Below are 27,847 nucleotides of genomic sequence, written 5' to 3'. Positions count from 1 at the left end.
GATATTGCAAATGTTATGTTTACTGCTACCACGATAACACCGCTATGAATAGTCTGTCCAGAGGACGAGACTCCAGTCCCCCTTCTTGAGCATGTCTGAGCTTCACTTTCTTCTTCTGTGAAGTAGGAAACAATATGGATTCCACCATGATTTTTAAGCAAGATTGAATACATGTCAGGCACTCTATAAATGCAAGATTTGCTTTATTGATTTCTATATGTGGTACTAACACTAGTTTTGAGAAAATAAAATAGAAAATTAACATTTCTTGAGTATCCATTGCCAGCCAAGCACAGCACTAAGGATTTTTCATATACCATCTCATTTAAACTCACATAGCACTTCTATGAGCAAAGTGATATGAACTTTCTTTAAAATCCAAGGAATTGAGCTTGGTGAAATTAACCAAGACCATATGATTGAGAAGCCACTTAACCCCAACTTTCCACTCTCATTGCATTGTCTAAAAGGCTACATGAATTAAAGGGGAGAATATTCTAGCTGTTCCGTAATACGTTTTCATAGTAATTATTACCAATTGTATCTTATTTCCATAACAGTTTACAAAAGGGCTTTCACAAGCATTATAGGTCCTAGCAATAACTTTCCCTTTTATATGCCCAGAACTGTGCTAGGTAGTTTGCATATATAATAGTATAATGAATCTGCAGAATAAAATGCAAAGCGGTTGTGATCCTCATTTTACAGAAGTAGATACCAAGGTTCAAAGAGTTAAGTGCTTTGCCCTTGCCACGGCCTTATAAAGGGAGGGGCTGGTGCTGCCCCTCAGAACTTAGGGTCATTCATTCCGTAGCTGTCTCTGTTCCCAACGTCAGTTGTGTCAGCTTATTTTGACCAACACAGTAAAACAAAGAGCCAGGTTATCTGGACTCCACATCACAGGGAAGCACATCAAAACTCAAGGAAATACCCTGAAAGTTAAAAAGCTAGAACTAGAGCAGTGGGCACATGCTCGATGGCACACAGCAGTCACCAAAATGAACTTCACAGGAACGCAGCATACACTACAAGCTCGTGAGATTCCCTGTGTTACATTATATTCCTAATACCACCTTACACATAACCAAATCTGTTTTTGGTAGTGCCACAAATGTGTTTCTATCAGGTTTTAGTCTGAAATGTCGGTTCTTAGTCCCCTCATGGCCAAAGAATGACCAGACACACCAAAGTCAGGCAAGCACGAAAATGAGGTTTATTGGAGAGAGAAAGATAGGGTTATAGGGCAAGAGCAAGATATAGGTTTACAGGGTGAGATACATACCCCATAGATGATGACAGGACCCACTGTTGCAGCAAAGACAGACCAAGGAAGGGCCCAAGAAGGACCTGGTTATGGTCTGTGTCTTATTTTATAGTACCTGGACCTCATGGTTCAGAGGTCACCATGGGACCATTTTGATTGGACAGTTGGGAATCATAGGACCTGAGCCTAAACTACGCATGCAGCTTGTTCTAGTTCGATTTCTGGCCTCTGTGGTCCCTATGCTACTTGGCTGGTGGGCTAGAGAGTCCTCTGCATTCTTTTGCAGCTGGCGCAGTAAGTTATGATTGGCAGATTCATAGAGTATTCCCTCCTCCCCAGGTATGGCAGCCTCTTGGGAGATTAGGGTGGGGCAGGACCAAGACGGGAGCAACAGCACCCACTTTCCTCCCTCGGAGACCTGGAATCCCTTGCTATCTACCTAACATTTCCATTAGGAATGTGGGTTTGTGCATGTCTTATAGATGTGTCTATAGTTTCTCAGTCCATTGACTTTTTTCTATTTAGCTGTATCTGAACCAAAATGGGTACCTCAGAATATGTTATTTAAAGCCTATCTTTGATTTAAAAACCTATATCTCTAAGAGGGAAGTAGAATATCGCGTAAAAACAAGGAGTTCAATAAATATTAATGGTTGGTGATAAGAATTATGATGGAAATTTTAAATAATTCAATTTAGTAATTATGTATTGAATGTCTACACTATATGTAGCATGATGCTCAGAGCTCAGGGAAGACAGCAATTACAAAGAAGTCAGTTCCTGCAATGAACTAGCAATTTATGTCATTTTAAAGTAAGGACTTCCAGAACATACTATTTCTTTGAAATAACATACCACCACCAACTCCTTATAAATAGAAGAACTAAGAATAAGAATAAAACAAATGTATCTTTACTTCATACTATTATTTCTTAACATGTGTACATATTGTAAATTCATTCTTAATTCATAAATCTCCTGGATTATACCACTTTTCATAGGGAAATTTTGACTGGAGTCAGGGTGGCCACCTTGGAAAAGACAGAAGACAGTGTGTGTGTATGTGTGTGTTAAAATTATAGCAAGCAGACCCACATCACACATGATTGCATGGTTGTGCTTGCACACTCATAAACCAACCACAGTTGGGGTATGGGGAATTTCTATCCAACACGAATTGGAGACTTGCAATTTAGAGTAACAATCTTGTCAATGTATCTAGGCCAAATTTTCAAAACTGGAGTTCATTGGGATGTTAGTAGATGGCCTATGGGGGCGGGGAACATATCTGAGTTTTGCAAATGCTGACTTAGACAAAGTCAAACATATTTCTTTTGTGCAGGACATCTCAGAAACCTTATTAAGCTACTGTACATTGTGAAATTTTAAGAAGATAGTTCAGCAGGCAATATTTCATAAAATCACTTAACTATGTAACTTGTTTTCCTCAGACCTTCTATTCATTGTTCCCAGAACAGAATCTTGGAAATGCTGATTTGGAAATATGGACAGTTGAGGCCATGGATTAATTTTTTGGACCAGAATTATTCCAAGTAGATAGTACTATCTTCAGCAGGCCAATATGTACACTCGACTAGTGTTGTGGACCACATTCACAACAGCACTGTGTTTCTAAAATTTCTTGCTTTTGTTAAACTAAGATTATCAGAAAGTATATATATAAAAATTAACCTATAGGTGTTGGACTGTAGTTGTCTGTACTTGGTTCTCAGTTCTCAGGGTGCTCTTGGCTGAAAAATGACCAGATACACCAAAAGCAATGCAAGTGTGAAATGAAGTTTATTGCTGCAGAAGGGCCAGGTAGGTTTACAGAGCAAGAGCAAGATACGTTCACCACAGAAGATGAGTGGGCCCCCCTGTCCTATCAGAGGGGCTTTCGTTATGGTCTGGGGTCTTGTTTTATAGTGTCTGGATTGGGCTCTCCTCGTGGTTCAGATGTCACCACTGAACCACTTTGATGGACAGTTAAGGACATGATAATTAGCCTTAAATTACTCTAGGTCACTTTCCAATCCTATTGTACCCGGGCTACCTGGCCCATCGGCTGAGGGATTCCCTGCATTCTTTTGCAGATTAGCAGGGTGTTCCTCCTTCTCCCAGGTGTGGCAGTAGCACTGCAGGATTAAGGTGGAACAGCACCAGTACTGGGTGCCCACGTTTGTCCTTCTTCCCCAGGTGTGGCAATTGCTCGAGGCAGCACCATGGCGAGGCTCCTGCCTCTGTCCCTAAAAGAGTCAGAGGTCCGTTACTATCTACCTAACATAGGGACACTTACCTGTATTGCATAGTCATCAAGTTTTCCCAAATTGCTATCACATATTTTTTCACTCAAAAGTTGAATTGGAAACAGATTCTGTAACATTGTTCCATAAATCATTCTAACACCTAGTTCAGTCTTGTAGACACAGAAGTTCCTCAAATAAAATCTATTTGATGATAATGACTTATAGTCCTTAAATCCTCTGGTAGACTACTAGCTAAACAGCAAGTCTGAGTCTGCCTGTCCTGGCACACTTGCCTGAATCCAGGTTTGTTTGAATTGCAGTTATTTCCCAGAAATATTATAAAGTCAAAGAGCAGATAGAATGCCCTTTTGAAATCATAAGATATAAGACTAGTGCTTTTATGTGGAAGACAGAGCTTTTTTTAAGTATTCATTCATATTTTATAATGTGAACCATTTCCTTGCAGTTTGGAAAATGAGTTATATTGGAAGAATTGTGGCTTCTAGGTAGTAATAAATATGAATGTTTTATATGGTCTTTTCTATTGTTTCAGAACTTAGCAATATACTTAATATTTTTTTTTACTAAGATGATTAACAAACTTCTATTATGATTATTACTATCCATCACAAGTTGGGAAATAAACATTAATTAGACATAAGGCAAGATGGAATAAAAATAGTTATAGAATTTTAAATGTGGCAATATATCTTATTATCTTTTTAACATATATGCATTAAGGGCTCACTATGCCAGGTGCTGTGACGGGCACTGGAGAAAGATATGGCTGAGACATGCTCCGTGCCTTCGAAAGGTCATCAGGATAGGTTTTGGTTTGTGTGTGGCCAAGGAGAAGCAAGCCTGATTTTCAGACACCACATAAAAATTACCATTGCTTTACAGTTGCAGCATGAGGGGTAAACATTTTTTTTTTGAAAATAATTTTTTGCATGCAAAATGAAGGTGAAATTGGTGAAGAAATATAGTTGAACTACCCTGATTCAATTATTTCAGATTCCATATTAACTGCTCCAGTTCGAGTTGGGTTAAATTGGAAGGTTTGATAATAAAAGTCCCTTAGGGAAATATGGAAATATCTTATGCAGAAAAATGTCTTAGAAGAGAGTACATAGACAACAGAAATGTTGGCTCATAAATCAAGTCTCTTCCTCATCCACTGACTCATCTCCAATGTATTTGCCAATAGACCCATTACTAATGAGCTCGCTTAAAGTGTCATGTGGGCGTCGGGGCAATTTTCTTTCTCTGTAGTTTAATTGACAAGCACCATTTTTCTGGGGTAGTTTTGAGCTTCAGTGTGTGCTGTTAAATTGGACTTATAATTCTGAATTAAAGTATATTGCAATAAAATGCATAATGGCCTAAATTGCAATTGGTATTAGATCTATATAAAGAAAAAATTCACAAACAATATATAACATAGGAGATAAAAAGTGAGGGGTGAGGAAGGACATGCCTGAAAGTTGGGAAAGCCGGGGTCTTTTTCAGACTCTGCCGATAAGTGTAACTTTGGGAAAGTGCCAGGACTTCTTAATCTTATTTTCTTCATCTATAAAACAGGCTTTGGATTAGAATGGATCATCTCTTTTGTGACTAAAATTTAAGGAATCTCTTTCTAAGTATAAGCCAGAAACTCCCATCAATGTAAAAGATCACAAATATGTTAAAATTAAAACAGATTTTTTAATTTGGTTACATGTATAAGCTATGTCATGTTAGTTACAAACAATGAAGCCAAGACACCTCTCAACACATCCTGTCTTAGGTGGGCCCAAAATAATCCACCCTAATAGCTCTCCCCCAAGTGACCCTTGTCATCCAGACCATGAAATCTGGGAGGCATGTTCTAATCTGCATTGAATATGACCAACCTTATTCTTCCTGAAACACTTATGCCACCTATGCTCCTGATTTTTATTATTTTTCTTTTTCTTTTTAATCTCTTTGACTGCTCCTTCTCAGTGCTTCACAGACTCATGACAACATAGATTTGGCCCTTAGATATTGGGAGTGCCTCAAAGCTTCATCTTAACATTGCTTCCCTTCTTATTCTAAATTTCCTCCCTACAGGGACACATCCATGCCCATTGCTTTATCACCAGATGCCCATGATTGACAAATTTCATCTCTAGTTCTAACATCTGCCTTTTTGACTCATGTATCCAAATTCCTACTCACGATCTCTCTTGATATCTCCACATGCACTTGTTTGAGTATTTGAGTATCTCCACGGGCACTTAAACCTTACCAGGTTTCAACCAGACTTTCAGAATGAGTTGGTCTTCCTCCAACCCTACTCCTCTTCCAGAGAGAACTTCTTACAGAGAGTGGAAGAGGCATGATCCACCTGTACAAAAGAGAGATAATCCTTTGAAAAGTTCCTCTCTGGCTTCACATTATCTGGTCTGTTAAGAAGCCTTCTTATCTTTTAAGTGTATCACTTATCAGCATGTCCAACGCCTCTTCCATAGTCTAAGACATCCCTTTGTCTCAGCTGAAGGACAGCAGAGTCCCCTGATCATTCTATTTACACCTATCCGTGCCCTCCCCAAATTGTCAATTTCCATTTGTAGTTGGAGTGCTGCACTAGAAGTTCAATCCTGGCTGTGTTTCTCTCCTTTAAAACAATGGAATACCTTTTCTTTTTTCTTCAAACAAACAAGACCCTTAAATGACCATGGAGATCTTTCAGGATCTAGCCCCGCTTATCCCTGGAGCCTCATTTCCCACTCCTGACTTCCTTTTTTTCTGAGCTCCAGACACAGTAGCTCTATTTCAGTTCCTTAGATAAACTGCACTAATCCCTACAGAAGAATTTTCACATACTCTTTCTTCCCCCTTCCTCCTTCTCCCAGCTCCCTTGCTCTGGGAAACATTCCCTGATCCTCTAAGTCAACTTTCCCTTTAATATGGCCTGATAGCACCACATTTCTTTGAGAGAATTTATCTCAGTCAGATATTTTTATGTTTATTTTAGGGATTATTTTATGCACTCGTACAACAGATATTTACTGAGTACCTACTATGTGCCAGGCATGCTATAAGGTAATATTAAACATTGGTGAACAAAACAGACAAGTTCTAGGCCCCTACAGAGTTTATAATCTAATCAGAAAGATGGAAAAATAAACACCCCAAAAATATATGTAAATTCTGAATGATAATGACTTTTTTGAAGAAAACGGAATTTAGTGAAAGGGAAGAAGGAGTTTGTAGAAAGATCTGCCTAGGGAATCAGGAAAGACCTCTCTGAAAAAGTAGGTTTAATGCTGAGACTTGAACTTGTGAGGGGTGGAGGCCTTATTAAAGGGAAAATGCGTTTCTGGCAGAGGTAGAATGTAGAAGTATTGAGAAGATCTTGAGGCAGGAAAGAACTTAAGAGGCCTTTTTGTATCTCTCTAGTCCACCAGCTCTGAGGAAGAGAGAACATATCTGTTTTCCTCTCCACTAAAACTCTAGTGCCAAACTCACGAGCTGAGATATATTCACTGAAAGAAAATAGACGCATATGTATAATTCACTTCACAAAATCACTTCATCCTAAAACAAAATACATACTTCAATTTTAAAATAAAGACATCATTTAATAATTAAATAATTCATTAAGAAAATTACCAAAATTCTTTGCTGTTTTATATTTATACATATATATAACATATATATGTTTTATATATATATAACTTGTACTTAAAGAATACATTTGCCTAATTTTCTTAAAATATCTATGTTTTTATCTATTCATATCATCTCTCTTAAGCTATTTGAATGAAAAACTTCCCAGGAATGTTTTAAATAAAATAAAAAAGAGAAAAAATGATTTTGACTTATCATTATCTACCAATACAAGCCATAAATAACAGCAATACAATAATAATACAAATTATTTTTGTATTATTTTTGTTTGAATTTATCCCAGTGCTTCTTAGTAGTAAATTATAAACCTTCCTCTTACCACAATTAGTTTAAAGTAAAATCTGTGTTCACTATTACATAAAATTCTTAAAATACGCACATGTCCAAACTCAGATGAGTACAAACACGTAAAATATATGTCTTATAGCATTTGAAATGTTTTCATGATTTGATTCACTGTCCCAGATGGGAATTTAATTAAACTGAGAGTTTTTCAAGCTATTTGTGTCAGGACTAAATCATTCTGAAAACAACTCACCTTCCTACTGAAAGAATTTATACAAGAGACTGATTTAACTCACTTTAAAACCATATACCTTCATAAAGTATGACAAATCAAAACATTTGATCAAGTATATCATGGGGACTGAATTATACTAAATAGTGCATATGTTGTAATAATGTAAATAATACACAAAACTAAGTATCTGTGTTGAAAATAAGGTGGGAGGTTGTCTAGATAATTTAAACATCCACTTCTGCATTATTTATGCAGTTAGTTCAAAGTAGGGTTCAGGCAGGATGAGACTTGATACACAAATCATTGAATCTCCTGGCTGGCTTGACTAAGATGACAGTTTTACATGGCAAATTGCTCGTGTATATCATGATCATGTCGAATCATTTTCCCATACAAATTTTATCTCATTATTGTAAATACCTATCTCTATAAAAAGTGCCAGATGTAGCTCTCAGCTACACCTACCTACAGCTTGCTGCCGCACTGTATCATAGGTTTCAATGTTCTATTTTATTTCTGTGAAATTAAACTCATTTCCTCCTTAAGCCTCATTTCTAGGCTAATACCCTCTGAAGTATATCGGACCTCTATGATCTATAAACTAACTGCTGTAACATTCCCTCTCTCTCAAGTACATAGGCTATAAATAATAAATACATTTGACGTAGTAATTCCTAAAGTATTTTCAGTTATATTTTTATAAAAATTATCCCTCAATATCAAATATTAACTTATATTTTTTAATCACTCTTAATTTGTCAACAACATTTTTTAAAGTGAAATTTGATTGGCTCTGTAAATATGCTAGAACAAACTAGTAGAACTACAGGTCAATAGAGAGAGGAAAAACTTCCTTCAGGATATCTGCCAAAGCCACATGGTAAACCCACAGCGATTACTGTCCTTAGCTGTCAGAAGGCTGTGACATTTGTTGGTCTGCCCATGACAGTTTTTTCCAGAATAAAATACATGGTTTAGCCTCAAGTATACAATGGCTTATCGTGACCTTTTATTGAAAGAGCATTAAAGATAATTCAGATGGGAGATAAATTATTAATAGCTACAATTTAAGCTTGTGAATTCAACCAGAAGTAATTCATTGACAGCCCATCATATTTTGACGAGGCTATTTTCTTATTAGGAGCTATTTAAACCTTTAGAAATGGAAATGATAAGTAGATATTTTTTTAAAAAGTAAAGTCAAGTATTACTGCCAGCTACAATTAATGCATATTGTTCATTTGTTTTTGTGTGTTTCTCCATCTTCCCTCTATCTTTGGTATGTTCACTGTGATGGGTTCTATATTATAGTTCAAATAACCAGTTAGGGAGTGATAAAAATAGAACAACTCTAGATTGTAAAGATATCATAAGTTATTCCAGGTTTGTTTCTGTTTTTGTTTTCACTACAAAAGATTGTCATGAGGAACCAAGGTGCTCTGTAAACTGTAAAGTGCTAGGCAGAGATGAGGTATAGCTTTTACTCAAGTCAGTCCACATTGTCAAGTTTCACAGATGCATACTTAATCTCAACATTCTAAGTTTCCCATTGACTTTATGTTTTCGAAAAGGGAATTTCCATTTCAATTATACAAATAATTATATCAAATGTCCATAAAGATAAATACTGAACTGTGTGTAGAGAGCCTATAGAAATCAAGACATCTTAAAAGCTAAAATGTGAGCTAGAAGATAAACTGAATATTACTTTTATGTTCTTTGTTTTTTATGGGAAATTGTGTATGTAGAGGTTACATTTATACATTCTTTTAGCTTATAGGAGAACTAAACATAGACTGGCCAAGATAAGCATGTCCTTGCTAAATGGAAACAGTTCATGTGCAAAATTTCCAAGACAGACAGAAGGGAGGGGAGAAGAGAGGAAAGGGACAAATGCATTTGAGAAAGACTTTGCAAGTCAAATCCTATAGTTTGCCCAGATTGTGAAGTGGTCTAATTGGAAATAAATAAAAAGATTATTATTGCATTTCAGTCATTTTTTTTTTTTTTTACTAGAAATAGCTAACATCTCACTGGACTTTGATATTCTCTTCTCTCGGAAAGAAACCACTTCAGTGATTATATGCAGGTGTAAAGAACACCAATCTTTTTTTCCTCTGTTCTGAAAGCATTCATCACCAAAATTATTCAACTCTGAAGAGCCTTAGGGTTCCAGTTGGCCATTATTGTATGGGTACCGTTTTTGCTATCCACAACTAGAAGGTATTTTTCTTTATTGCCTAGATGCAATATCCTTTCTGTATAAGTAACTTTACAATAAAGTTAGCTAATGCTTACTCTGTCTAGTCCAGGATTTTTCTTCACTCCACCAAAAATATTACTTCAACCTTAGGGTGATAATGGTTCAAGGAATCACTGACTCATGACTATATATCAAGTAAATACTTTCCATTTCTATGAAAAAGAAATTCACATGCAAAATTTGGCTTTAGGTAGACACAGCTTTTTTGTTTGTTTGTTTTCCAGTAGGAATAAAATAATATTAAGCAGGTTATTTTTCTAAATATTTTTAATACCTTATATAATTCATTTAAAAATATGATGATATTGTGATGAAACACTATACCTATTTTAATCAGTGTTCCCAAAGTTACTTGTACATGTAAGATGTGACTTGAGGGGACAGTCCAGTGCATTATATTCTAACTTCAGATGATCTCATGCAAAATGCAAGCTTGGTGCCATTTCTACAAAATGTCATTCATGAATGATCAACAATTCCTTTTAGCTGAATTTAGGAAAATATACTGTAACAATATTGCTCAGATCTTGAAATCTGCTGGATGTGAATTATGAGACACTTAAACATGACTGGCACTGAAGGCCCCCAAGTGAAGCACAATATAATTTAAATCAACTGCAACAATTAACAAAAAGAGAATTCAATAAATAGTCAAACAGAAAGTCCTTGTGAGTATTCTACCACAGCCACAGAGGCTGTTCTATATCATCGAACTGAAAATCTCATTAAACCAGCTAGAGCCTTTGCTTTGAATTTCCCTTTTTGTGGAGATCTGTTCAGTGACAGCAGGGTTTTTTGACGACGTTTTCCCTTTGTTTTTCCCTATAAGTTTGCATCTCCAGGCAGCTTACCAGTCAATTCAGTGAAAAATGAGAAAAAGCAGTTGTTTCACAAAATTGACTGGTTGATTGTCAAAACGGTTGATCCTGTGACCCCTCTACATGTAGACACGGACACTGTGTGAACCTGGATGTGGCCTCTCTTATTTAAAATAAAGCAACTAGACTTGGTTTGGGGTCTGACTCAAAATAACATTGTCAAGATGGGAAGAGAAAAAATATATATATACTCAGACACAAGATTGACTTGTACCATGTATAATGTGATTAGACTTTTAAATGACCTTGGTAGATTGGAACAGTGGCCAAAAATAAGTAAAATGAAATTAAACAAGAAAACAAAATGTACGGCAATTCACTTGGGGTGCATGGAAGAGCAGGGATGAGCACACATTCTGACCAAACACAAGTAAATGCTAGAGCTAAAGTGGGTAAAGAATGAGGACTTAACAAAATTCATGTTAGGGTTCAGGTGCAGTAGCTCATGTCTGTAATCCTGGCACTTTGGGAGTCCCAGGTGGGAAGATGACTTGAGGCCAGGAGTTCAAGACCAGCCTGGGCAACATAGCAAGAGCCTGTCTCTAACAAAAAAATGTAAAAACTAGCGGGCCATGGTTGCACACACCTGTAGTCCCAGCTATTTGGGAGGTAGAGGCAGGGGATGGCTTGAACCCAGGTATTCAAGGTTGCAGTGAGCTATGATCACACCACTGCACTCCCGCCTGGGTGACAGAGCAAGATCTCATTTCTCTTAAAAAAAAAAAAATCATGTTGGGGTCACATGTACCCCCAGTATTCTACTCCTGTGGACTCCCAGCTGAGAGGGCAGTGGAGAATCCTGAGATCTCAAGGGTGATTTGTAAAGCTATTTAGGATAGAATGTATGAGAAAAGTTCAGGTAATCCAGGTTGTTTACTAGAGAACTAGAGAATATGCCCCTTAAATTTTTAGGTCTTTCTGTTTTATAGTATCTTTGCCATCATTATTTTATTTAAGCTTCCTACTTTCATTATTTTATTTAAACTGCCTACTCTTTAGGTAGACAGGACAGATATAATCATTTATTCCCTTTTTATTTATGGATCAAGGTGTTTCAGAGAGAGTGGGTGGCTTGCCAAGGCCACGTGGGGAGTAGAGACTGTCAAACCTGGAGGTCCCAGGCTTTCTCTCCAGCGGCTATACGGCCCTGGGGACACCCCCCATGAGTTTCAGCAGCTCAGCCAGGGAACTGGGGCTGTCACGGGTGGGGTTCCCTAGAAGTGGTAGGTGGGGCAGGATGGGGAGAGCACTTCTCAGGAGAAACCTGCAAACAAGACAGGGAAGGAGAAAGAGCTAAGCAAGGACGGGGGCTCAGGTAAATCTAGCTTGGCCTGATCCACAGCAGTCTCCAGACAGTAACCCAAACCTCCACACCTTGCCACCTGCCCCAGTGTCCAGGCCCTGGGGCCGGCCTCACATAGGCTCCACTGCAGTCGGCGCTGGCTGTGAGCCAACTTCCTGGTCAAGGTGACTTGTCAGAAGAGGTCAGTTCTCCCCAAAATGAAACCACTGAGAGCCTTCAGAGCGAGCACTCTGCGGGTGGGAGACGGGTGCAGTGGACCTGCCAGGAGGGTCTGGGGGAGGCTCCAATAGCACCCACTACAGGGGTTCATGTCACCCCTCACCCCTCACGGGAGTAGAGTGAACATTGGAACTGTACAGGAAAAATGATGGAACTGAAACAATAAACCAAGTGATCCCATGTTGCGAATGTTAAATTAATTAGGCAGAACTTGTTTTGTTTTAGTTCTTAATAAAGAAAAGCTACTGCTTGTCATTATTAAGGTGTTTGTGAATGCAATCAAATTTTTGAAAAATCCACCAAGTATCTACTATGTAGGGTTAAGTGAGACACTTACAGTGGTGAGAAAGATGTGCAAAAAGCTCGCTGTCTGGAGTGGGATGCAGACTTGAAACAAGTAAATGGTACTACAGTATTAGGTTTGTAACAATAAAAAAGGGTTGGAAGTAGAACAAAAAAGGAAATGATTAAACCTACAGAGTGAAGTAAAAGATCTGGAAGTTTTCCTAGAAGACATGATCTCTCTGCTTGGTTTGGAATGACAAACAGAAATTTTTCTGGTGGTCGAGTAGAGGGTAGAACCAAGGTTGGTAAAAAGAAGGGTGAGTCTTCCAGGTAAAGATGCGGCAGCCTAGAGACAGAGTTGCAAAATGTGGGATGTTGAAGGCAAGGCAGGGAATTTGACAATGCTGAAATTTGAAGTTGGAAGTAGGGAGTGACAGGAAATAAAGTTAGAGAATTAATAATATCCCTAATATGTATTGTGCGCTCATTATATACCAGGCACAGGACTGTGGTTAATCTTCACATAACACCTGTGAAATGCCTCATCTCTGTTTTCATAGATAAGAAAACTGAAAGTCAGTTGTGACTCGCCCAGGGCCCCAGTCATCTTTGAGGGAGCAAAGATTCAAATCAAGCATTCTGACCCTAAAACTTACCCTTTTAACCGCAGTTATATATGGACTCCTAGATTGTAATGGGCCTCAAATCTTGCCTTATGAGCTCCCATTTTGCAATGGAATCACTTGGGAAATTTATTAAAACACAGTTTGCTGGGTCTACTCCCAGACTTTCCCCCAGAACTTGTGTTTCTTCAGGTTCCCGGGTGATGCTGATGCTGCTGGCCTCTTTAGAAACCTCTGCCCTAGAAAATAAAGAGCCAGTGAAATGATTGCCTCAAAAGATGAGATGTGTGAGGTGAAGTGTTCTGTTCTATGTCCAACACAATGGTCTAGGAGAGATGAGGAGGGCATTTGACCCCAAACTGTGGCATGTAGGAATGGAGCAAAGTGTCTTCAGAGGCAGTGGTGGGTGGAGTATGTACTACCTGATGACAGAGCCTACGCCGGCTGAGACAGGTGATATGACATGGGGGCCGAGGGCCTGTGTTCTGAGACTAGGTGCTCCACCACCTGAGTAGCCTTTGAGATCACAGCTTGATTCTTCCCTTCTTTAAGCTGAGGTTAACGCTAATGTCTTCTTCACAGGGTCTTTGTGAGAATCAAATGGGTTAAGCCCATGAAAAAATTAACATAATGTCCAACATGTGGGGGCATTTAACAAATATTAGTTATTATTATGGGAGGGAGAAGGAGGAGTCTGGGAGAACTCCAGGCAGCTTCTGGCTTAAAAGTAAAAGTGGAAGTGGACTGGATTGGTTTTCTTAGTGTTCCTGGTACACTCCATGCAGGTGTGTACTTCCAGGTCTCTGTTTATGCTGTGTGCCGCTTCCCGATTCCTAACTGGTATGGTTCAATAGTGCGTGCGGGAGTTGAAGCCAAATGCCCAAACTTCTTACCAAACATTTTATTAATACAAAGTAGGCTTAAAAAAATCCACGATTTTTAATGTGGTCTGTAAATACCTCTTCCTTTTTGCTGCCTTCCTACTGTCCCATCCCTCTTTCTTCTCAATATATAAAGAAAATAAATCCTTCAACTTTTAATCTAATGTTTTCACATCTTATTCATTTATGTCATCTCTTGAGAATCTGTTTGTGTAAAAATGTGAGAAATGTGTTTTTAAATGAACCGCATGTGACAATGTAAGTGACACACATTAGATTTCTTAGGCAATCCCTAAATGCATCAAAATACACACTATGCATCAAGAGCTAGATTGTATCAAGGGTAATCTAACTCTGATGGGGCAACCATTATTCTGTAAAGACTGATTTCAGTGATGTTTTAAGGTTAAGACAGAGATAAAGAAAAAGTACTACGTACAATACCTTCTCCTCTTTGGGAAATTAATGTTATATATTAAGGCTTTTTTTTAAATATAATAATCTAAAAAGAAGACAGGAGTCAATTAACTGTAGGGAATGTGATTAAAATCATTTCTTCTAGTTTTCAATGTTTGGTAGAATTCATTATTCTTTCTCTCCTGATGGAGATTTTTATTTGTTTAGATAGGATGTTGTGGTCACCTAGGTCTAACATTACAAAATTTTATCCTGTTGATTTTATATTTCTAGAGAAAAACTTTCAAGTGAAAGTTAAGATTTCAAATGTGCACTACTGAAAATCATGTCCACAGAAACACAATATGTTACCTCAATTTACTAGCTAAGAGATTCCTTTGTATGTTAGTTGCTGCTGTTGTCAAGTCCAAACAAAATGTTGATATCATTCCATGAACCTTATTGCATTTGTGATGTTTGATTAAATCCATTTCCAATTATTCTAGGCAAATAAACGATTTTTTAAAAAAATTTCTCAGACAAGGTTTTAGAAGTAATATCTCAACAAGGTGGTTAGGAGTTCTCACATTCACTCTCATATAGAATGTCCATATGAAAAGATCTCCAAAAGAAAACATCAATCCAAACTGAATAATACTTAAAGAGCAGATAATCCAGAATCCTGTGAAAGGATGACTTGTCCCCCTGCCCCCACACCCGCTCCAGGAGTGAGTTTTTGACGTTGCAAATGTGATTGTGTGTCTTCTGTTGCTAGGAAGGCAGCAGGTAATTAATGATAAGTTGTTTCCTAAAATTTACAGAAGTATTTCAGAGATTGCCAATGTCAGAAATCACTGTGTGAAATCCCTGCACAGTTTCTTCTCCACTAGTGGGTGTTACTAGGAAACAAGTTTAATTGTAACTTTTAAAATGCTGTTCTCAGGGTATTAGTATTACTTGTCTGTATTGTTCTGACATTTTAGCGACAGAGGGTGTTGATGTATGGGGAACAAAACGCAGGAGGACAAATGAAAATCACCGAGTCGCATCAGTATGCATATTTTTTCTGAGTCACTGTGCGCTTGCTGGGCTGTGGCAAACTAGTTTTACTCATCTTTGTAGGCGAAGCACAATAAACAAGGACTGCAACATCTGCAGTTTAGAAGCCAGCAGCTGCGGAGAGTAGAATGACTCAGATACCGATACGTGTTACCCAGACACCGTGACAGCATAAATAACAGGGAACGAGACTTCTCCGTTAAATGTTTTAGGATGGCTCTAAACTTCTGAGTTGAACATTTTCCTTGTGATAATTCCTTATTTCAGAAGAATATTTTAGAAATCTTCTTAGTTTGTGATTTAAGCAGTGCCACTTAACTGTTGTAGAGTCAGAAATATTTTTCTTCTTCTTCCTCAGTGAGAAATACTAAAACTGCTTTCTCTCAGACTGAACTTCGTATTTCAGGCTGTTTTTAACATAAAGGACGGAAATTCCCCATAGCTTTCTTTATTTTTTCAATAAACATTTATTGAGACCAATTACATGGAAAACACTATACTAGATGTTATGGAAATTCACAAATAAATAAGACATGGCTCCTGGTCTTAAAAGATTTACAATTTTTTTGTAAGCAGACAAGACATCACATACATAAACTTGTAGAGAAAGAAAAAGATGATTCCATAAAATTAATGCAGCTACATTTTTGAAGTAATTGCTTTCATTTAATACATTTGATATTTTCTTTTGTGGAAATCATTTAGTAAGCCCCCGTTTGTTTGTAAAACCACAGTAAATTTTAAAATTTTAATTAAAAAAACACACTTCAGCCAGTCATTTCTTTACTCTTTGATGAAGTATAGCCCACAATATACTTTTCTGAAAATGTTTCCTCATTTAGAACAAATTAGGCTTTTTTCTTCCTGTCTTTTGAACTTTGTGTTTTCTTTTTACATTATTCCATTCATTAAATGAATAGTTTTTTTCTATAAAAAAGTGATCTCTGCTTTAACATATAATTGCATATCTGCTGCTTCTCTGGGTCTTCTTATTAAAAGAGAGAGAAGCATAGAGTTTCCCTATAAAATGAGTTTTAGAAATATACCCTTTCATGTCAAATTAGTAATTCTATAGACCTTCCAAATAAAATTTTATTAAACCATTTAATAGTCATATAATGGAAGAAGCATACCAATTTAAATAAGGCTGACCATTACCCATGTGTTAGTATGAAGACATTAGGCCAGCTGTTACTGAAAATGACTATTATTTAGTGGTTATTTTGTTCCTTTTTGCATTGCAATGAAACTATTTAATCTCACACTCTAATGACTAATCTGTGGGGTATATAATGATTTCCATATCATCAAAATTAGAGGGGATAGAACAAACTTTTTTAGAAACTAAAAATAGTCATTTTCTTTTGTTCTCCCTGTTACAGCTGCATATTCTTACTAAAAGCTGACATTTTCTATTATTTTCAAAAAATATTTTGAATAAAAAATGTCAGAATCCCCCTAAAGACTTGTTTTTATTCATTTGTCCATGTCATAGGAAAGTCATCCACATTTGGGCATTGTTGATGACTCTGGCCACTCACTTGCAGAGGCTATTGTAGACTCTGCCAGTCTAGGTGAAGTCTGGGCTGTGCATCTTGCTCGGAGCAGTGCTCAAAAACCCAGCCCGGAATTGTTTCATGCCAGAAATTCCCATGAAGCCATCACCTCTATTGGAAAGAGTTGGGACTTTCCTCTAATCTCATTTCTGAGTTAGTGCTAAATTCCGGTCAGCCGGGGGCTCTTCCACAGAAGGTACTAGGCTAACCTACGTTAGGCTAACTGCTTCTTAAGCATATTCTATAAATAATCCACAATAAATACTAGCAAACATTTACTGAGCGTAAGCGGTACTGTTGTGATTTACATAGATTAACTCACACTCACAGGAAACCAGCAATATAAATGTCTGCTGTTCATACTCTATTTTTTCAGAACCTGTGAAATTAATTCCCTAAGTTTTTGATAAATGAATTTGATAGCACATAGGAGCTATTGTAAGCACCTTTGTAATCACCTTCATTTGCGTCTTGCAAAATTGTCATAATCGTACAACCAGAGTAAAAATGTTCATTAACCCAAAGTCAAACACGATTATAAATCTGTTCATTCAAGTAAGTTTCTTCACTTAAATCTAAATAATTTTTCTTAAGTTTCCAATTCAGTTCTATTTATTTCACAAAGGAAAATGATTTTTTTACATTGATAATAACTAGGGAAAAAACGAGAAATTAGTCCTTTTGGTGCAAGTCATGTCTTCAAACTAAACAAAGCTAAATTTTTCTCTTGATAGAAACCAATTCATGTTCTGTAGTCTGTGGTTAAAAAAAATTTTTTGATCTTGTTCAGAGTAGGCCCTTAGGGTTTTGCAAGTAGGTGTCATTGTGTCTCACATCCCCTACTGTGAAAATCAACTTGCATTTGAATGTGCATCTTGACCCATAAATGTCACAGTGGTCCACTGAGCATCTGACTTCAACATTTCCTGTTGTAAAATGGACAATAGGAAACAATATTTTTTTTCTCTAACAGGGGGCCTGGGACGCAGTAGCTGTATATGTCCATAAGCGTGTGTAGCACAGACAGGAGAAAATGCAACAGTCAAGGTTTAAGTGCATGTCTCCAACTATTAGGCAAGATGATACATACAAGACGACAAAGTTTCTGAAGAGCTTTGTGAAAAAAAGATACCAGATTATCGTGTCTGTTTCCAATTCACTTCTCCCTTTCAGAGGATTCCATTCATCTTGGTTATCCTTAGTCTCAGACTTAACACTTTGCCTCAAAGTGAGGATAGAACAAATTCTCTTTCCCATTCACTTTACTGCTTTCTCTTCCCTTCTACTTGACACACATAAACTTCATTTATCTTTAAATACACGTTGATGGCCCAACTGGTAGGATAGCAGGCCTGTATTATGGAGTGAATGAATGAATAAGTGTACACATGAACAATGTAGGTGACAATGTGACCCCACCTGTGTTATTCCCTGCTTAGGTGACGGTTACCTATTTTTAGAATTCCAGTTTCCAATAATGTATTGTATGGAATGTCAGGATTATATGCTGGCATTCTATATAAAGCAAAAATCATCTGAAAATTAGAATACAAATCCAATTTCTAGCAGTGCTTGCTTTTATCCAACTAAATTTTATTTTTGTGGGTTTGTTTGAAATCTGATGGAAGTATGTGACCCAAATGGAAACTTTATCCAATTTGGAGAAGCCATACATGTCAAGATCGTTTTCCTGCTGGGTCTTTGGGTCAATGGAAAATAAAGGCAAGGGAATTAACATTTATTAAGCACAAACCGTGTACCTACCTACTTTCCCTCTATCCCGGGTGTGAGTCTGGTGAAGTAGAGTCAGAAGGAGCAGATGGAGTTCCAAACTCAGATTACTCAGTGGTGAACAATCCAGGTTTTGGTAAAAGTCTGGCATAATCTTTCTCTATTGTATTTAAGAATTGACTTCCCTTTAGGGCATGCTTCTTTCAGCCTTTCACTGGATAAAGGACAAAGGAAGAAAAGTCACACAATTATTGATAAGCAGTTTTCATAGTAAAGATTTGATTGACTGGGAAAGAAAAAACTAGCTAAATGTGCTTTTCTTCTTCCTAGTGGCTATGGTTGAGATAGGTTAGGGATACATTCCACTACACCACGAAGGTAAGTTGACTGCTTACAAGGCAATTGTAAGCATTTAGGTTTATAAACATGAAAAGTTGAGGTGCAATTTGTTAGTAAAAGAAGGGAGAAAAGATGTATGTGGATGGAGAGGTGGTTGAGGGGAGGCAGTTTCAAGTGTCTTCAGAAAGATTGCCAAGCTTGTATTGGACGTGTCGATCTGAAATAAAATCTGATTCCCAGGAACCCAATATGGCAGCAGAGTCTAGTTGGTGGTGCTCATTAAAGCAGTTTGAAACATCTGCTTTCCCTGTTCAAAGGACTAAAATTCAGGGACTGATGTGTCAGTCATTCACAGAAAGGGCAGGCCTGTGAGGATCCAGGAGCCAACAGGAGGGCACACGTGTGTGAGCACACACATGCAGAGACACACACACACAGAGACACACACACAGGGATTGTCTGGCACTTTCTCCCTCAAGGAAAGTAGACATCAAGACACTCAGTGGTCTTAAATCTCTCAAACCAGGGCCATCTACTTTGTGAAAAAGCTCTGTCATTGTGTGGTATCACCGCCAATAACCACCGTCACTGTGTCTTGTCAAAGCAAAGGCCATTTGTTTCTGGAAGAAAAGCTTGGAATATATAACTGAGGTAGGCGAGAATTTTTTAATGGAAATATAAGCCTTTAAATAAATGATTGTCTTTTCTGAGCACATTAAAAAAAAACATATGTATAAAAAATCATACTGAAAAAATTTATACTCAACGAAATTGTGACACTCACTCATCTAAAAAGCTTTGCTCATTCAAACCAGAGCGATTAATCACAGAAAGGAGATAAAAAAAAAATTCCCTGAAAGAGAAGGGAAATAATTTAGCAGTAAATCATAGAGCAGGGCTAACATGAATCACAGAAAAAGGTACCAGCTCTTATGATTTAGGTGACATATAAAAAATAGCCCTTCGTGGATTGACAGTTATAGGTATAAATGATAAAATTATTCAGCAGGGGTATGTTCTCTTCTTGCCATTTGTCATTTTGCATCTGATTACTTCTAAGAATTTAATTAAAGGGGCAACAGAACCATATAGACCTTTTGTGACTCTTAACAATCAGATACCTTTTTAAGCCTTTTTAAAGAAAAATATATGACTGCTGTATCCTTTTGCTTCACTAAATGCTCTACGCACCTTCATGAATGTTATTTTTCTTCTTTATACTGTTTTAAGCTTGCAAGAAAAATTTAGTAGGAAAACATTAAGAATCAAATGTAAAGTCATTCATTGTTGTTATTAGCAGAAAAATTATTTTAGTTTAAATATATAATGACAGACTGAATAAGAACAGCTGCTAAACTGATGTCTCCAGGTTTTATTTTTGAACTAAAATCAAAGGTAATTGTACTTTTTCTCTCTGGCTCTACAACTCAAAGTAACCAACATGAGCTTGTATGTGTGGTGTGTGTGCGTGTATGTGTGTGTATGGCTATTATACACACACACACACACACACACGAGACCATACATTTCATATCAGCATTATAGACACTCTTCTGTAGCAGGACTATAAATCAAAAGCTAGTGTTTAATGTGGAAGGTGAATGGCATCTTATAAAAGTGAGTGTGAAATGCAGTTTTAGCAAAGGGGCCCCTTTGCATAAATCGTGCTGTAACTTGCCTAAACACAAGAGGTTTTTTTCTTATACTGTATATTGTAATGATAAGGCAAGTGGGTTTTATACAAGTAAATCCTTGCCATAAGGTCTTCCCTGTCAAGATTCTCGTAAGGAAAATAAAAGTTTTAGCAACTATTGTGACTTTTATACAATGTAACCACCAGTACAGTACATTCTTAAAAATACACCTCTGTGTGCACTTTTATTTGCAATTACGAACAGGTAATACTACACACCCAGTTCAGTCACTTTAAAGTTTTGCTTCCAAACAACTTCAGTGTTTTAACTGACTGAATTAAGGCTTTTCTGTGTCTCCCCCCATCTCCCAGAGCAGAAATTAAATCAGTTTTAATTTATTTTATTTGCTAACACTGTAGATATAATTATTGCTGCCTAGTCTTTTTAATTGTTTTCAACTAGGTGCTTGTCTTTAAGTCGCAATAGACTTCTAATTCCACATTGTTGATATTCCCTTGTTAATTCTGACAAAGCATCATAAATCCAGGTATTTAGGTTTATTGAATTTTGAAATGAGGTGATTAGTTGCCACATGGATGAATGAATTGATGCAAAGCAAAATGAATTTTATGATTTACTATGGTCTGCAAGTTCCCTTGGAACCATTATGTGCAAATTGTAAAATGTATTAAGAGGTAAGATATCACATTTATAATCAACTTGGCAAATTTTGTTCAAGTAGAGATATTCAAACATTCTGCAAAAGAGTCACTGTTGAATAAGCGTTTGGCATACGCAATTAATTTTCACTGTGTTGTCTTATACTCTATCATTTATAAGTCTGGGAGGCTAATGTACAAGATGTCAGAGGCTTCACAATCAATGCGGAACACTACATGTGTCAGGTTTTAGGGTTTTAGATTGTAGTCTAATGTTCAAGGTAATTACCAGTTCAAAGCTCTAATAAGACACATTTTACTTTAAAACACAAGGTTCCTCACATATGTTCCCTCCCTGATGGAGGCCATAAGCCTATGGATTTTATATTATTGATCTTATTATGTATAATTCATGTGTTTAGTTTGGTATTTCATTAATTGTGAAATCTGTGTCCTGGCATACAGATGCAAGGGAAATTTTAATAGGATACTATTACAGTTACACCTAGATTCTAGGCAGGCCAGCATCTGTGGCTGGAAAGAGCAGGCAAGCAGGCACAGGCTGGTGAGGGGGGCATCAGGGGGTCTTGCTGCTACTAAAACTCTATCATTAGTAATTTATCTCCCTTTATTTGCTTAAGAATATTATTAAAACCCCAAGGTAAGGCATTAGCTTTTCAACAGCAAGGATAGACGGTGGCTACTACTTAAGGAGTTCAGTTCTAGAAGAGGCACTGGAAAGGGGAGCTGCAGGCAGTCTGGAATCCCCTCTAAGTGCCAAGGGATAAGAGAACTAAAGGAGCAGCAAAGGAGTCTGCCTGTCCTTGTCCCCAGTCCCAGTTGTGCAGTTTAGTTACAGAGATAACTTGCAGCAGATCAAACACACTGGCTGGTCTTACATTTGGTGTTGTGCAGTTTCCATCCTTTATAACAATTTTAACTGAATGTGATCTATAAATAAGTACACTCAAGAGTGAATGAGTCATTCTAAACATCTCATCACAAATTTATGGGGTTGTGTCTATTGGATTAAAAACCCAAATATTCATTTCTCTAAGACTTGTCTTAGAGACTTCACAAGCATTCAGAGGTGACCTGTCAGGTTTATTTGCATCTAATCGGATCCATCACCCATAATTTTATTTTTGGTGTGTTAATTATCACTGACAGTCCATTCCTTAGACACCCAGTGGGGACGGCCCAGAGTGGCTGGTGCCTTCTCTTCGTACCTGACTGCAACATGTAGCCATCCAGGAAGAGTGCAGTTACATGGTCTCCTGACTTTGACTTTGGAAAAGAAATGGAGAAGTGAATTATTTTTGTTCATGGGGGGAAACAAAGGAAACTTCAGGAGTCCTCATTTTTAAGTTCCAGAAGCTCAGAGCTTGGATACTTGAGTAGAGTTCTGCAACTGTGAGTCTGAGCAATATAACTCTGCAGTAGCCTCTGAGAGCTCTCCATGGTGCCTAGTTCAACATCGGCACGGCCCCTCTGCAAATCCTATTCTTGGGCTGAAGGACTTGGAAGCTTTTCTTCCTCCTGCATGGAGCAAAGAGAATGAGAATTGTCTTGTCTATTACAAATAGGCAGCAGCAGAGATTAGATTGGCTGATTAGGTCTTCTTGGATAAACCTATAATGGACAATGCTATTTTATTAATTTGTATTCTATTTTCAGAACATGATAATATTCTGGGGTGATCAGACTATAGTAATTAAGAACAAAATCTGTAGTCAGAGTGCCTGGGCATCTTGGATAAAGTAATCCCACTAAGCTTTCATTTCTTTATCTAAAAAATGGGGATAATAGTAGTACCTATCTTACAGGATTGTTTACAGCAGCGGTCCCCAACCATTTTGGCACCAGGGACCGGTTTCATGGAAGACAATGTTTCCAGAGACCAAGGTTAGGGATGGCAGGTGATGAGGAGCGGCTGTAAGTACAGAGGGAGCTTCCCCTGCTCACCTGCTGCTCACCTGCTGCTGTGCGGCCGGATTCCTAACAGGCCACGGACTGGTACCATTCTGCAGCCCAGGGGTTGGGGACCACAGGCTTAGAGTGTTACATGAGATTATTCCATTGTGTTAAGTCCTTAAAACTGTGCCTAAAACATAATAAGGTTTCAGTAGAAATCAGCTGTTATTATTAGAGGAAATGATTAGCAGAAGAATTGAAATAGGTTAGATTCTGATCTATGCGCAAAGAAGCATAGCCTACAACAGTATAACCTGGGATTTGCTTCGAGGTCCACTGCTAACTCAAGCTATCACCATAAAACATCAACTCCATCAATTACATTTTTTTAAAACTTTGCTCAAGTACATAACTATGTATAGCAGCCCAAACCTCTCCTGAGCACCTACTCCCTTGGCAGATCTAAGGATAAAGGGATAAATAAGACACAATCCTTACTTTCAAAGTGTTAACAGGCTGGTTGTATCCATTCACAAGGAAATCAATAATCAATTTACAGTTCTAAAGCAGAGGTAAGCTTAGAGTGAGGTAGGAGCACACATATGACCCGGCCAGAGAGTTAGAATGACCACAGAAAAGGCTTCCTGGAGTGGAATAGACACAGCTTTGCTTTGACACCAACCAATTTGTTCAACCCAACTTTTTCTCTTTTTCGGTTCTTTTATCTATGTAAGAGAAAAAAAAATGTTTATCACTGGCTGTCTTGTGATTTAAGATTCTGCTATCCTAGAAGAAAGAAAATTATCTCTCAACTTTAGCATTATTCCAATTGCCTCTCTGCCACCTTAACTTCAAAGCCAAGCTACTTCAAAGTCAGTATTTACTCTCTTCATGCTCTTCAAAACCCAGACTATAATTAAGATTTTGGTGGATTAATTTCATTTTGATTCTGTTGTAGGCACTTTGCCGACTTCAGAAAGCATGGAAAATATAAAGTCTAATAAAATGACTGTTTCTTATCATTCTCTTCATTATAACTGACTGGTTGTTTTCAACATCCTAGGAAATGGTATTTGCCTCCTAAGTAACTTGACTAGTAAATTATTTGTACAATTGATTATGTGATAATAAGAATCTGACCTCAGAAATGTCTAGGAAAAACACACAGCTAAAGATGGCCTCTCTGTCCCTCAAACTCTAGCACTGTCGGATAACCCAGAGTTTATGTGAAGACAATTTAACAAATAGACTCAACTCTCAGTAATAGACCCAGTGAAGGGGAGCAGTGATGTGAACAACTCAAAATTATGAGTAATCCCCAAATCAATTAAATGTAGCTTCCAAATGTGTTTTTATTAGTTACTGTGTATTTAAACAGCATTTCTAATATTTAGAGATTTCATGGAAGAGCAAGCAAAGTAATGAAATCTCTGGATTTTAGTTTGATTACTCAACTTTCTTTCCACTAGCATATTCCCTCCCTCCCTACTATGTGTTGAGAATGGATTATGCCATTTCCCAAACTGATGGTGAAGATTGAGCTTCCTCATGCATCTGCTTATTCATATCTTCTCTAGGGTAGGGAGACAATTGTTCTGGCTTGAAAGACTTCCTCCCAGCTTCTAAGCCAGAGTAGAAAAAGATCCTTTTATGTTAAGAATGTACATCAATAAGCAGGGGAGATACTTTTGTATCTTAAAAAATTATATTAATATATTAATTAATTAATTATTGAGAAACTACTAATCTACCAGGTCACTTGCTCAGGAGAATGAACAAGGATACTACTGATTGTATCCTTTTGATAGTATAAGCACTTTCTAGAAGACAGACTTTTTTTTAATGTAGGGGTTTAAAACAGCACCTACATACAAGTCAGAACATAATTTTACTATTCTGGAAATTTTATTTAGAATAATAATGGGAAGTAAAGCCATGTGTCAATGAGCCCACTAAAGCTAACCATGTGTTTGCATTTTCAAAGACTATGATTTTGGCATTTCATAACAATGCAACATGGTGAACTACACGATTGGTGGAATTACATTCCGGATATCAATGTACATTAAGAACTAATAGAGTGAGACATTTTAGCTGACAGAGTCGTAGTTTTATAGCATACATCATAGAAATCTTGTAATGATAAAGCGTGCCACCATCAGGCTTAAAACACACAGCAGAGAGAAGGCGGCAGTACTTTCTGTTGCTGCCTCTCCGCCCCCCCTCTTCCCTCTCCCTCATCAATACTTTCTTTATTACCTGACATTTATTCACCAATATATTGAACAACAAAGGGGAAATTGTCTCCAGAAGGCCACAGTAACACGCTGCATACATGAATAATGTGTAAGGAATGCCCTCTAATCTCACCAATAAACATATTGATGTGAGGCATTTTGTCCACTTTAATAACACCATAGATTTATGTACATATAATCATCTATCACACTAGCTCAAATAGAGTACTTTTACTTGTCTCTCCTCATGTGTCCCTAATAAGTATCTGATGAGGTAGACTTGTCAAGGAAGGGGCCAGATTTGATTTATTTTCATATTCTCAATGCCTAGCACAGGACCTGGCTCACAAGACTGTACACACTCAATAAATGGCTAACCAACTGAGCTATCGTGAGCCTCATTGTGTGGATGAGGAGGAGGAGGCTCAAGAATTTAAGCATACAGGATGACAGCTAGTGAGTCACAGGGACCAAGTCTGAACTCAGAACTATCGATTTGAACACTCGGGGCTCTTTGCATCTCAGTACTCTGACCCCACAAAGGCTCCGACACAGAGGGTGTGTCAGAGTGTGGAGTCCTAGGGATGCCAGTGAACAAGGACGCAGTGCCTGGAATGAAGGAAGAACAGGGCAGTTTCAGAAGCCAGGTTTCATCTTTTGTTGTTATAAATGTTAGGGGATGAACTAACTTCTCTCTTCATGGATCACACCCCTGCCTTCCTTCCCCCACTTTTTAGGAGGTCTTGATTACTAATAATTATCTGTCTGCTGTTACTGAACATTTTCAAAACTAGAAGTATGGCTTTAGGAATCTTCAAATAAAATGACGTCTCAGCCCAGGACAGGCATGGTCTTTTGTTCTGCAGTGTGCTGACCCTGGCAACCACCCTTCCTGCCATTCCATGGAAACCAGAGACTTTCTCTGCAGGGGGACACAGGATCTTACTGCAATATACAGGAGACAGGTTTAGGGTCTTTTCCTCTGAAACTAGAAGTAGATGCATGGAGCACATAGCATTCCTTCAAAGTCTTCTTTTCTACTTCCTTGTTTTATACTGCTAATTACAGTGTAAATCTCACTTCATTTGTATTATTATACGCTATTAAGTGAAATTCACAGAATAATCAGATTTCCTAGCAGGTTGTGTTAATCTTTCTTTCTTCCCCCCCACTCCCCGCCCAGGCTGGTCTTGAACTCCTGAGCTCAAGCCATCCTGTAGCCTCAGCCTCCCAAGTATCTGGAATTACACCTGCCTGTTGCAGGCTGTGTTAATTTCTAAGAGCAAGGAAGAAATTAACATTTATTAAATTCCTACTCTGTACTATGCACTGTTTAGGTATATTTTCTGATCCTAATCTTAAAGGAAAAAAAGAAGCAAAGTCAAAAAGCTCTTAAGATAGAACTTACTACATTTCCTTTGTGAATTAGGATGCAAAGGCAGAAATAAGGTGCCCAGGGCCAAAAACTAGCACACGCCTGTTCACACCTGATTCCCCAAATCCCTGATGTTCTCTATTGTCTATTCCAGGTCTTAAAGATGTTTCTAGTTACATATTTTAATGCAAGAGAACTTTTCCATACATACATTTTCCGTAAGCCATACATTTAGAGGCTTTATTTTAGTAAAATCACTCTGGCACGCTGTAACTACAAAACTGTGCTCCAGAATAGTAGCCCTCTTATTCAGTGATCTCATAGCCCTAAAAAAAATATATTTTTGGTTTCAGGATTACGCACAGAAAGGCAATATGGAATAGAGAGGAAAATATAACACTGTAATGGAAACTAGCAGATCAAGATTCTGATCTCAGATCTGCCAAAAACTAGCAGTAAGATCTTGGCAAATCACCTAACTTCTTTAGACCTCAATTTCCATTCCAATATAATCAAGATGATCTTGAAGGTGCCTTCCAATTCTAGAAGTTATCTGTATATTTTACAATCTGTCATAAAAAAATGTGATTTTCTTTAAAAAAAAAAAAAGAAAGAATGTATACCTGTTGTTTTACGTTCCCTCTGATATAATTCATTGATATTAACATGATTACAGAATCTAAGTGAAAATGACTTTTATTTATTTTAACTTTGTTTTTTAGAAACAGACTTTAGGTAAGACTATTTTGCTGAAGACTGTGTATTGCAGAAATACATTTGCCTTTAAGTAGAAGGACAAAGAGAACACTAT

Source organism: Lemur catta, chromosome 5 (assembly GCF_020740605.2).
Source record: "Lemur catta isolate mLemCat1 chromosome 5, mLemCat1.pri, whole genome shotgun sequence".
NCBI lineage: Eukaryota > Metazoa > Chordata > Mammalia > Primates > Lemuridae > Lemur > Lemur catta.
This window is presented reverse-complemented; position numbering follows the sequence as displayed.